We start from the raw sequence: 13,099 nt of genomic DNA, 5'->3' as shown, positions 1-13,099 counted from the left end.
TTAAAAGAACTAGTAATTGAAATCTAGCTAGCTTTTTTGCTACCCCAAAGAATGCAACGACACTGTGCATAGATCTGTTTATAATGAATGCAGTTTGCCATTGTAGGATGACAGTTGAAAATGTGGAGAGCATGTCTCTGCACATGAATTGCATTGTGCTCACCTCAGTCCACCAAGGGACCAGGACACGGGATGGTAAAGAGGAAGTGCAAGGAATGGAACATACTGCAGTGGTAAGGATAACATTTGTAAGTTATTCCACCTGGTGATCACAACTGGGGAAATCTTGCTTGCTGAAGGTCCCCAGGGAGGAGTAAAACCTCCACTTGGCCTTAGTAAGCTGCCATTTGGGTGTGCACATAGGTGGGGTAGGAGTCAGCAAAAGTATAGTGCATGGGAAATGGTTGCTCGAGTATGTGTCAGAGAGAATGAACCACTCGAGACGATGGGCAAGCTGGTCAGAAGGATAGATCCATAGGGGAACAGGTGTGTGAGGAGTCTGAAATGAACATGGGTGCTCCTGTGTTAAGGTAGAAGGGGTTAAGCTGATTAAGAAGGTCAGCCAAGAGGGCACCTCTCAGACAGGTTCTGGGAGAACCCCAAAGGGATGGTGTGCATTAATTTCACCGAGCAGCAGAAAGGGGTGAGGTGGCTGCCCAATAAGCTGGAGGAAGTCTGCCCCAGTGACAATGAATGATGGAGGGATGTAAAATAATACAAAAGGAAAAGGTCAAGTGAGGAAGGAAAAGGCAAACTGCAATAGCTTGAAGATGGGTAGTCAGGGAGATGGGTTGACTAGACCAGGAAGAAATGTGAAAGCTCAAAGCGATTATGAGGGTGCAATTTTGTTTCCTGAAGGCAGAGAACAAGTGGATTCTGCAATTCTAAAAGCAGCCGTAAATCCTCTTTTTGGAATTGAAGGCCGCAAACGTTCCATTGGAGGAGAGTCGTGATGAAGAAAAAATGAAGGAGTGTCACCTCGGTAGCTGACAAGTGCCAGCCTTTGAAGATTCTCTGCTACAGGGCACAGAGGCAGAAGGATCCTGCTCCATGAGGTCAACAGAAGCATCGGCTTTCTTCTTCTGTCAGCCTGTGGAGTCCAATGCAGAAAAATGGTTGGTGGTGCATATCAACGAAGCGGAGGCCACACAGGAGTATTCCTACTGTCTTTTCCAGCCTGCTAGTTGTGTAGCTGGTGACTTCACCCTGTGAGCTGAGAGATTGATGGCTTGTTGCACAGCTGGACAAGGAGATGGTGATGCTATCATGACACTGGGTGATTTCACAATCTCAGAGCTGAATTTGAGGTTACATGTCTGTGTGGTATTGTCCTTCATGGAGCAAGATGTAGCAAGAACAGTACTGGAAATGCCAGATGGTAGAATGCAGGGTTTGGACTAGCCAGTAATTTGCAAGCAACTGGGTAAGGTACTTTTTCCTTTACCCGGACCTCCCAGACAACCCACTAATTGAGATACTAGGGGCAACCTCAAGAAGAGGTGGCACGGTCATCACTGCAGTTGATACAGCGGGGAGAAGGAGGGGGACAATTGTCCTCATGTGCATCCCTACCACAGGTTACAATTTTGGCTGGGTGTCAAAAAGACATTCGAGTATGGTTGAAATGATGACACTGGTAGCAGCCCATCAGGTTCGGAATGTACGGTCTGTCTGTGATAATTTCATAGCCTGCTTTGATCTTGGATGGAAGCACCACACTATCAAAAGTGAGAAAAAAGTGTGCCTTCAGGCACTAAGGAGACATCTACCTTTCTCATCACCCGATACCCTGATCAGAGAGGTACATTTAGATTTTGGCCTCAGACAGATCACCAAGCAGCCTAATGTAAACAACATCATGAGAAAAATTCAAGAGTTCTATGGTCCTTGACATGAACAGGATAGCCGTGGAGACACGAAACAGCAAGCATTTGTTGTACTTGAGAATCAGAAGTAGTCTCCAAAAGCAAAGTGCCATTGTATAAATGAGAGCAGGATTTCACAGGGCTGGCATTTACATCAACACCTTTCTGAATTAGAAACAGATTTACTGTTGCATAGGACTGATCATCTCCAGTATGTGACACCATGAGGAGCCATGGTGCAGCTGGGAGGATCTTTGAATCAGGAGCTTCAGTCCATTTATGTTTGGTAGAAGTGGACTGCAAAGATTATGATTGGCTTGAGGGGGAAGTTCGGGTTGGTTACGCCAAACAACACCCATTTAGCAGTAATTCATTTATTCACCTAAACACATGCAAGGCTCACAAAGAACTAAACATGGCAGAACAGCCCAATGACAATGCTCAGAGTCCAAAGACAATGCTCAGAGTCCGAAGACGAACGCATATGGATGCTGGTGTCAACCTCATCGCCGCCACATAGCACCCTCCCCCCCCCCTCCCCGCAGTACAGTACTCTTGAGAGGCCGGGGTGGGGGGTGACTAAGGCGTTGGCAGGGGTGGTCTGTGGAAGCCAGACCACTGTCAGCTCGACAGCGTCATCAGGGAAATGTGTGGGTAGATGTTGTGAAGGAAGTTTCGGCCACCGAACCTGGAAGTCGTTGAAGCAAGCAGGGCGTCATACTGGGCGTGCTGGTCATGCAGCGACACATAGGCCGGCGGTTTGCGGGTGGAATGGAGTGACGGCGATGATGTCTCTGGTGGGCATGGCGAACACATGATACATGTCCAGGTCGACATCGGGCGGGAGGGGAACACATATCACCAGGTGGCAGGGAATGGTGGATGTTGTTTCATGAGCACTGGATGAAGAGAAACACATGACGAACAGTGTACAACCGCACAGTATTATTGAGATATCATGGATTATGTCCGGGGAACAGGCACAAACACCTCAAGCAAGGGCATGTTCAAGATGGGGGGGGGGGGGGGGGCGTGAAACCTCAACAGGGCGAGGAAGGCGATGGTGGAGAGGTCGAAGGGACTGGCAAAGGGCCTGGTGTCGAGGGCGTGATCGTAGGTAAGCTCAACGTGGGGAGCATGTGGTCACCCGATGGAGTGCGTGGGACTGGAGTAGAAGGCAAGATTGGAGGAGAGCTCGACCATTGGAACTGGAAGTCACTCGACGGAATATGTGAGACTGGCATGGAGGGCGAGGTTGGAGGAGAGCTCAACGATTGGAGCTGGAAGTCACTCGATCGAGTGTGTAAGCTCAATGTGGAGGGAGTGGTCAGAGTGTCGTGAGCCACGATAGTGAGTGGCATGGTCGTGGCCTGAAGGGGGGTAGAAGAAGGCCTCGACATGAGCAGGCTTAAGTCTGTTGAGAGAGACTTTAACAGCTGAATGTTTCATCTGGATGTCAGAGGTGTTGGCTGAGCGCCAGAGAACTCGGTATGGGCCAGTATATGGAGGTTGGAGGGGAGCACGGACAGTGACATCTCACAGCATGTCTTACTCGCAATTGTCCAGAGATTTCGGGACGTGAAACTTAGGGCAGGAATGGCTGGCGGGCGGAGGGATATGGAGGTTGATGAAGTGGTGTCTGACGCAGTCAATGAAGGAAGGTAAGTCAGACTGAGGGAGAGAAGCAGAAGGGCTCACAAATTCGCCAGGGAGAACAATGTTCTGGCCATATACGAACTCAGCTATTGTGCCTTTGAGGTCTTCCTTATGGATTGTATGAATGCCGAGTAGCACAAGGGGAAGGGCCTCCATCCATAGAGAGCCATGGCATCGAAGAGCTGCCTTGAGAGTGTGGTGCCAGCACTCGACTAGCCCGTTACTTTGCGGATGATATGCTGTGGTATGTATGCGCTGGATATTGCAAATGTTACAAATCCCGTTGAACAGGGCTGACTCAATTTGTCTGCCCTGGTCAGTTGTGATGATAGCTGGACATCCAAAACGCGATACTCATGACTCGATGAAAGCTCGAGCAACAGTTACTGCCGTAATATTGGGAAGGGGGACAGCCTCGACCCAGCAAGTTTTGCGGTCGATAGACGAGAGAACATAACGAAAGCCATTAGAGGGGGAGAGAGGGCCGGCAATGTTAATATGAATATGCGTGAAACGCCCAGGAGGGATCGAAAAGGAGCCGAGGGGTGGGGGGTAGGTGAAGTGTGCTTGCTACTTTGCAACGTTGACACACGACGAAGGAGCGTGGCCACTGCTGGCAGTACTTGTTGACATTTCTCCACACAAAGCACTCCGCTACGAGGTGGGCAGACGCACAAACACTAGGGTGGGCTAAATTATGCAATGCGTTGAAGACAGCTCGACAGAGCATGGTTGGTATGAAGGGGCGTAATGTGCCCGTACTGTCATCGCACCAGATCTCACCAGAAATGCCAGGAAAGGTGGTGCTGACGAAGTGTAGTGAAGAAGTAGAGTCTGAAATCAGGTTTTGTGTTTCCTCATTGGTGGGTTGGAGGTTAGGCAGTTCAGAGAGGTCTAACAGCAAATGGACAGCAAAGGAAATCAGCAACAATATTGTCAGCACCCTTTATGTGTCTGACATCGGTGGTGAACTGAGATATGAAGTCCATGTATCTGAAGTGGAGAGGAGGCAGGTCAGCTGGCGGGTTTGTAATGGCCACAGCCAGGGGTTTGTGGTCCGTTAAATAGAAAGGACATCCCTCAATGTCAGTATTAAAATGCTTGATCGCTTCGTAGACCATGAGCAACTCCCTGTCAAACACGGAATATTTCCATTGTGCACTGGTGAACTTGAGCGAGAAGAACTGTAGAGGTGAAGTTTGGCCTTCGATTGTCTCACTAAGGACAGCGCCGATGGCAGTATCGCTCACGTCTGTGGTGATGAAAAGCTGCGCATTGGGATGAGGATGAACAATGGTGAAAAGTGACAGTGGGTTGATGTAGCTGCAATTTGTCCTGGTTGGTCTCGATGCCTGCTGCCGCGAGTGTGTTCATAACAGTTTGCACATGTCGAATGTTGTCCTTGATGGAGGAGCTGAACACAAGAATGGCATCAAGATATGGAAAGCAGAATTTTAGGTCGAATAGCACTTCGTTGATGAAGTGTTGCCATGTCTGGGTTGCGTTTTTCAGACCAAAGGGCATGAATCGAAACTGAAATAACCTGATTGGGGTGGTGATTGCTGTCTTCTCGATGTCTTCAGGTGCCATGGGGATCTGGTGGTAGGCCAGTTTGCAATCAATGACAGAGAACGTTGTCACACCTGCGAGGGAACTGGTAAAGTTGGCAATGTTGGGTATGGGGTAGGTGTCCATAATTGTTTGTGCATTTAGTCGACGGTAGTCTCTGCACATGTGCCAGGACCCGTCTTTCTTGGGTGTCATATGTATGGGCGTAGACCAGCTACTGGCAGAGGGTTCAATAATGCCAGAGCTTAGTAGTTCAGAAATCTGATTTTTAACGTCGGTGATGCGCTCGGGACAAAGTCGATGTGGTTTACTGGAGATCGGGGGATCTGGTACGAGGTGAAGCTTGTGAACCATGCTGTTGGTGATGACAGAAATGTTGCTGGCGGCACGGGAGGCGGTTTGTTTACAATGTGTGGCAGGCGGGGCAGGCGAGTTGTAGTCGTGGTGTTCAGAGCCACTCAGCGGATCCGATGGGAGCCGAGGCGGCAAAGTGTCCTGGGGGTCAATGCGACCAGATGGCCTCCAGCCCAAAGCAGTGGCACCATGGTCAGTTGAGCTCGGTAGAGCTCGTGAGCCATTAGTGAGTCCGTTGTCCGAGGGCATGGCCTGTGGCAGCACGGTTGCGGATGAAACACTTGGCATGAGTGCACTGTTTGTGTTGTTAGTGGCAGTCACACAGGGGCGCGCAGGAGCTGAAGTTGGATGGTTTGAGGTGTTGCCCACGAGGGGTGGGGTAGGGGCCTTCAGTTTGGGAACACGTGATGCTCATCATGCATCCGCACTTGTGTCCGGCCGAGTATCAAATGCTGCCATGTTACGGGGGTGTGGCCCTGTGGAACTGTCAGTACACGTTATGGCAATCTTGATAGTACAGTTGCGAGGGGTTGCAGGAGGTAAACATACGAAGGCTTGATTGCTGGGATTGCAAGCAGATTCGGTGCACTTACTGACTGTGCTTCGACCATGTTGTAGTATTTGTAATTCCTTTGCTGCATCAGAGAGCTGGAGCTGTGTTTCGTGGAGCCAGAGGGAGAGCTCGAAGTTTTCCTTGCATAGGGGAGTGACATGTTCAAGCTCGACAAGGCACTTGTGTGTGGTTTCTTGTAACGTCGTAGACAGTGACGAGCATGTATGGATGAGATGAGCCTGGACTGATGTGTCACAGGGGGGGGGGGGGGGGGGGGGAGGGGGGGGGGATTTGCTCAACGGAGCACAGAGGAAGTGAGTCTTGGATGGATGATGAAATATGGTGTTTCACACTAGGTCCAGTGAAAGTTTGTGGTGTCGCAAGAAGTCAAAGCCTAGTATAGGTTTGTCAATTTCGCACACTAAAAAAGTCCACTCAAGTTTGCACTTTGTGGAGAGTGAGATGATGTGGGAAGTTGAACCTGAGCATTGTAGTTTAGTTGAATTCATGGCTTGCAATGAAGTATGATGAAGGCGGATGTTTGACAATGCTAAGGACGTAGGCAGCAGCAAAACATTGGCACCTGCGTCCACTAGGAAAAGGTATCCTGACGAAATGTCTTTAATGTAGAGTCGTCTGCAATTATCTGGTCATTCCCGGACAGAATGGAGCATTTGGGGGTGCCTGTCATGTTGTGCACGGGAGGCAGCACCCGGACCTACCTGCAATTGGCGTTTGGGAAGTAGCAGGGTGGTCTGCAGTTCCGTGCCGCCTCACCAACCGTGTGTGGAAGTAACAGTACGGGTAGTGCGGTTGTATTTCCTGTGGAAAGTTCATTGCCAGTGGTGGTGGCCGAGGTTCAGTGGCTGCAGCAGGTTCAGTGGCAGGAGGGGGCATGACCATGGGCGGAGCTGGTGACGTCCCAGTTGCTTGTTTACTGCTTCCCGGAGCGAGAGGAACAGTTGGCACAGTACGGTCCTGGCCGCGTCCGGCTGCAGAGCAATGAGCCTGAAGCTGAGACTTGTCAGGTAGGCAGTGGCTGGCGAAATAGAGCAGTGATGCATCGTGTACTTTGTCAGCAATTGTCATTCTTTGCTCGACAGGTTCAGGAGACCTTTGAGCCAGAGCAAAGCGGATGTGAGGAGATAGTTTATCTGGCCAGATGGCGAGGAGAGCTGTGTCAGAGAATAGATCGGCGCTGACCAGGGCACGTAGCCGGCTCCAGAGCTGGGAAGGTTTGTCGTTGCCTAGTTGCTCAACGTGGAGCACTTGCCATATTGCTGCCTCAGTTGAGCATGCAAGCAAACGTAAAACTGTCTTTGTGGCTAGATGTGTCCGGGGCATCAACCAGGTCAGCAATCAAGTCCTCCTGGTCGTGCAGGTGGGTGATGAGGCACAGAAACTTGGTTGACTCATTGAGTTTGTAATGGTCAAACATTTCGTCCACAGTTTTGAATCAGGTTGTTGCTCTGTCGGGATTAAACAGCGGTAGCATCGGTAAGCGTTGTAGAATACTCGGAAGAACGGGTTGATTTGAGTTCATCGGGTCAGTGCTGTTGTTACTGTAGTATTCCAGGAGAGTGTGCCTCCAGGGGATGTGGCAACAATGGCTGTTTGGGTGGCAGCGTGAAGGTGACAAGTTGTGGTTGAGCATGATCCGTCGCGACGCAGAAGGCCAATGCGGGTGAGACACCGTAATGTGTCGATTGCGGTTGTGGAAGCTCAGCATGTTGCGGGTGTGTTTGACTTGATGCATCGCAGAAGACCAATGTGGATGAGGCACCGAGATGTGCCAAAAACAGTGGCAGATGCTCGACTGGAGCTGGTGCGAGGCGACAGGTGAGAAAAAGTTCAAAGTTTGAGAATGTGTGTTAGTCCACGGAAAGCTTGACGTATGATCAGAGCCAGGGCCACCTGTGTTGCAGGGAGGCTGTGGAGGTGCAGGCTGTCCAGAAGCACAGTGTGGGAAATGATGTCGAACATGGGACGGAATGTGTGAATGTTCACTGTTCATAGTCACTCAACTCAAAACGGTGTGCAGAAAAGGTGAATGTCGTGGCACAAAACATGTGAGTCATAGCAGTGGGACAGAGGTGGAGGTCGGGCACAGATAACAAGTTATTGTCCCTGTTGCAGGCCAAGGTATCGAAGTAGGAAGGCATATGCTGATGCTGAATCGAGGCAGGCGTGGGTGTGGTCAGATGCTGAGGAGGTAGAACTGGCGGTAGTAGGTTGTCCGACGAAGCATTTGCAGAAATCGGCATTGGTCCCACACTGCACAGAGATCCGTAAGAGGTAACTGCACAGTCGATGAGGGAGGGCACATGTGGCAGGAACAAAGGCATTTGATAGCCGGAGTCATGCACACTCCTAACCTCACTTATTGTTGCAGGCTCAAAAACGTCTGGCAAAATTGGCAGAATCATAGAGTGAGAGGCATCGTGTTGCAGTCCTGGCAGGTGTACATCGCTCGTAACATGATGCATGTCGATCACAAAATCCGGCGTTATGCGCTGGGCTGAAGTCATTGTTCGAATGCTGTGTTGATGTAATACATGTGAAAATAACCAACACGGAGGTAGCAGACACAGTAAAACGGTGAAAACAGAAGACGTTATAACTCGGGGTCACCAGTAAGGGTGAAGTTCGGGTTGGTTACACCAAACAACACCAATTTAGCAGTAGTTCATTTATTCACCTAAACACATGCAAGGCTCACAAAGAACTAAACATGGCAGAACAGTCCAAAGACAATGCTCAGAGTCCAAAGAAGATGCTCAGAGTCCAAAGACGAACGCATATCAATGCTGGTGTCAACCTCATTGGCACAACAGGCCCATTGCAAGAAAACCCCCCATGATTGCCAGCATCTCTGATGGCTCACTCCTTCCATCTGTGGGGCCCCTTAGGTGATTGTTCACACCTCAGGTCACACCTCCTGAACACACGACAGAGGGACCAGTCAGCAATTTGGGAAGGTAACAGCTCAGGAAATCATCTGCTCCTGAGCCTGGCTTGTATCAGAGGGTATGTGCAATCCCTACCTGTTGACCCGGGGCTGGGAATTATGCATTACCCAGTCACCTGTTAAATGTCAGAAACATGGGCCATCCTTCAGGAATGCACAAGGAGGAAGAATTAAAAAGAGGAGCCTCAAATGCCAAAGTGGAGAATGGATAACAGAAGGTGAATGAAGAAAGGAGAAAGGAATGAAAAACAGTGGTGGAATGAAAAACATTTGTGGCATTGTTCTTATGTCAGCTATGGACAATGCAGAACATTCCCAAAAACACCTCAAATATGTCCCCCAAGAGAGGGGGGAAAGAATAGCAAGAGGATAGACATGCAGCATGGAAGGGAAAGATGCTTGTGGTAGCAAATCGCAGACCTGTCAAAGAGCAGAGAGCCCCCTGTGGGGAGTGCCATCTGTGTCTACCCTTTAATAGGGATTGCTCACAGTCAGAAAGCAAAGCTCAGAGTGGTGCAAACATGTGAAGTAAACATGCAATAGTGCCACGAAGGTTCGGTCGTGCTTTCTATAGCCAACTGTGTGTTTCTGGAAGGCGTCAAATTGTGGTCTTCTGAGTGGTGAGATGGCCTTTTCAGAGAATTGCCACACAAGCTGAATGTGCTGCATCGCTTGTGCAATGATGCCATATCGGTGGTCTTGTGAACATTCTCACACCCATAGATGAGGTTCTTGACATCCACACAGCACAGACGCCCATCAGGATCATCGTATTGTAAGGGCAGCAGTTGGGAGATCACACAGCTCCCACAGCACAGATAAGAGAGCTTGTGAGCCCATATGTGTCAGCATGAATGGTTGTGAATCATTTATTAACAATGGGACTATAGGCACACACACCTCTAGCACATCTTCCCCTCACAGCACAACATTGACATAAGCAGCTCGACTGTTACTATCAGAGAACCACACGGAACCTGGAATGACGTGACATAGTCTTCAGTGATGAAAGCAGACTCTTCTTGCATGCAAGTGATTGTCGTTTGCGCATATGACATAGAGCTGGTGAGCACTTTCTCATAGAGTGCATTCATCTAAGACACACTGCTGCCACTCCAGGCCTTATGGCCTGGGGTGCAATAAGCTGCAACTCTTGTTCACCTTTGATGTTTCTGGAGGGGACATTAACCAGCACTTGGTATGTGTAGAATGTTGTTAGACATGTTCTCTTGCCATTCTTCTAACAGAAAGATAATGTGTTGTTCCAATAGGATAATGCCTGCTCACACACTGCCCTTGAAAGTCAGCATGCTCTGCAAGATGTGCAGCAAGTTCCCTGACTAGCACAATCTACAGATTTATCTGCAATCTAGCACATGTGGGATATAATGGGACAAGAAGTGACTCGTGCAACTTATCAACCAACAACTCTTGGAGAACTATGTGAACAGTTTGAGCATCCATGGAATAACATGTCCCAGAACAGCATTCACCCTCTGAACGATTGACTGGATGCCAAAATATGTGCATGCACTGCCATGCATCGAGACTACACCACATACTAATATGGGTGTTTCAGCATGGATCAACACCTGGTATCTCAGAACTGCTAGTGCTAATGATCTGTAAATCATTTCATACGCTTCATATGCACTGTTGCAACAATAAATCTTTAGTGAATTGGAAACCTCTAAAAGGATGTGCTAATTTTTTTTATCCATTGTATCATTTATGTACATAGTGAATAAGAGCTGTCCTATCACATTTCCCTGGACCTCTCCAGAAGTTACCCTTGTCTCTGATGAATGCTCACCACCCAGGACAACATACTGGGCTCAGTTACTTAAGGAGTCTTTCAGCCACTCAAATATCTGAGAAAATATTCCATAGGCTCAGACATTTGTTAACAGTCTGCAGTGAGGCACTGTGTCAAATATTTTCCAGAAATCTAGGAATACGGAAGCTGACTGTTGCGCATCCATTGTTCAAAGCCAAGTTTCAGATGAGGGATGTGAGGGATGCTTTTTAAAGGCATGCTGATTTGTGGACAGAATCCTTTCTGTTTCAAGGAAATTTATTATATTCAAAGTTGGAATATGCTGCAGAATTTTACAGAAAACTGATGTTACAGATATTGGTCTGTAAATTTATGCTTCCATTCTTTTACCCCATTACCATGATACATCTCACTTTATTGAACTCTAGGCTGACACACCATAAATATTTATTTCTTCTGTATACAGGGTGTTTCAGAAATGATGGTCAGTATTCAGGGATATTACAGGGTTGATCATTTGAAACAAAGAAGTCAAGTGAACATTGACTCTAATACACTTACCTTAAGAGCAATGAGTAATTATTGATCTTCGATACTGTGAAACAACTCTCTTCTACTGCATGCTCTTTACTTTCTACATTTTGGGAAGTAGTAGTATGGACCAAAACAAGAAAACAATGTCCAGTAAACTGGGGCTCCAAAATGAGTACCTTAAAAGCTATGAGGACTTGTTCATCTTCACTACTATGAAACTCAACTCTTCTAATGAACAAGTGCTCCTAATGTCTTAGGTATCCCTTTTAGAGCATATGTTTACTGGATATTTTTTCTTGTTTTTGTCCCTACTACTACTTCTCAAAATATGGATTGTAAAGAGCTTGCTGCAGAACAGATTTGTTTCACAGTATTGAAAATCAAGAATTGCTCATAGCTTGTAAGGTATGCGTTTTAGTGCACACGTTTCCTCGACTTTTTTGATTCCAATGATCATTCCTGTTATATTTCTGAAACACCCTGTATATTTTAAAGTAGATACTCATATATAACCATGATCTTTCTGTGTATGTAGATTCTTCTCAATAGTATTTACTATTAGCCTCCAGATAGCTTTCGCAATTTGGATGACAATGTACAATAACAGCATCAGAATGTTATTTACTTTTCATTCCTATAATATCTGATTGCACAAGACATCTTTTAAATTGATTCTGTAATTTTTATATTCATAACCTGTATAGCTTTCCTGTCTTTTCATTAACACAAACTCATATTATTTTGAAAACAAGTAATTCTTGTATATGTCAGATCTCTTTCATATTGCTGGTGAAGAAAAAAATTATCTTTGACTGCTTCAGTGTTCATAATTCTAAGAAATGCTTAATTTCATTCAGCATTCCTTAAACTTCCATTAATACAGGGTAACTGTTACTCAGTTTAACTTTTCAGTAATAAATCGTAGCATTCATTGTTGCTGGATCTTCCGAGCAATACATTCCTCCCCGTCCAACAACAACAATGTTCCTACCCCCAGACCACACAGAAGCATCCCCCTTGTCACCCAATATTATCCTGGCCTTGAAAACATCAACAAATTACTCCTCCAGGGATATGACTTTCTCAAGTCAACCCCTGAAATGAGATCATCCCTTGACAAAATTCTCCCCACACCACCCAGAGTTGCCTTTCGTCACCCCCCTAACCTCTGTAACGTCATTGTTAAACCCTACAATATTCCCAGACTACCTTCTCTACCCAGCGGTTCCTACCCCTGTAACCGACCCCGCTGCAAAACCTGCCCCATGCATTCCCCCACAACCACCTACTCCAGCCCCGCTACTGGTAAAACATACACAATTCAAGGCAGGGCCACGTGTGAAACTACACGTCATTTATCAACTGACATACCTGCACTGCACAGCCTTTTACATCGGTATGACAACAACTAAACTGGCTGAGCGCATGAACGGACACAGACGAACTGTCCGCCTAGGAGATGCCCAATACCCAGTAGCGGAGCATGCCCTCCAGCATAACTCTATGGACCTAGGAACCTGCTACACCGTATGTGCCATTTGGCTTCTCCCACCCAACACCAGTCCCTCTGAACTGTGGAGATGGGAACTTGCACTCCAACAAATCCTTTCATCCCGCCATCGCCCTGGACTGAACCTACATTAAACAACCTCACTCCCATTTACTCTTCAGTCTTCTCCTCTTTCCCTTTCCTCTTTAGCCATTCATGCATCTTTTCATCCTACATAGTTGTGTTTATCTTTATACTATATACCTATTTACTTCTGTATGCATCCTCTTTGGTTTGAAGCTGGCACAGTACTTACAGTAGAATATCTTTGGCT

This window comes from Schistocerca cancellata, chromosome 3 (genome assembly GCF_023864275.1).
Source record: "Schistocerca cancellata isolate TAMUIC-IGC-003103 chromosome 3, iqSchCanc2.1, whole genome shotgun sequence".
Classification (NCBI taxonomy): domain Eukaryota; kingdom Metazoa; phylum Arthropoda; class Insecta; order Orthoptera; family Acrididae; genus Schistocerca; species Schistocerca cancellata.
The sequence above is the reverse complement of the archived record's forward strand: the minus strand, read 5'-3'. Positions refer to the sequence as shown.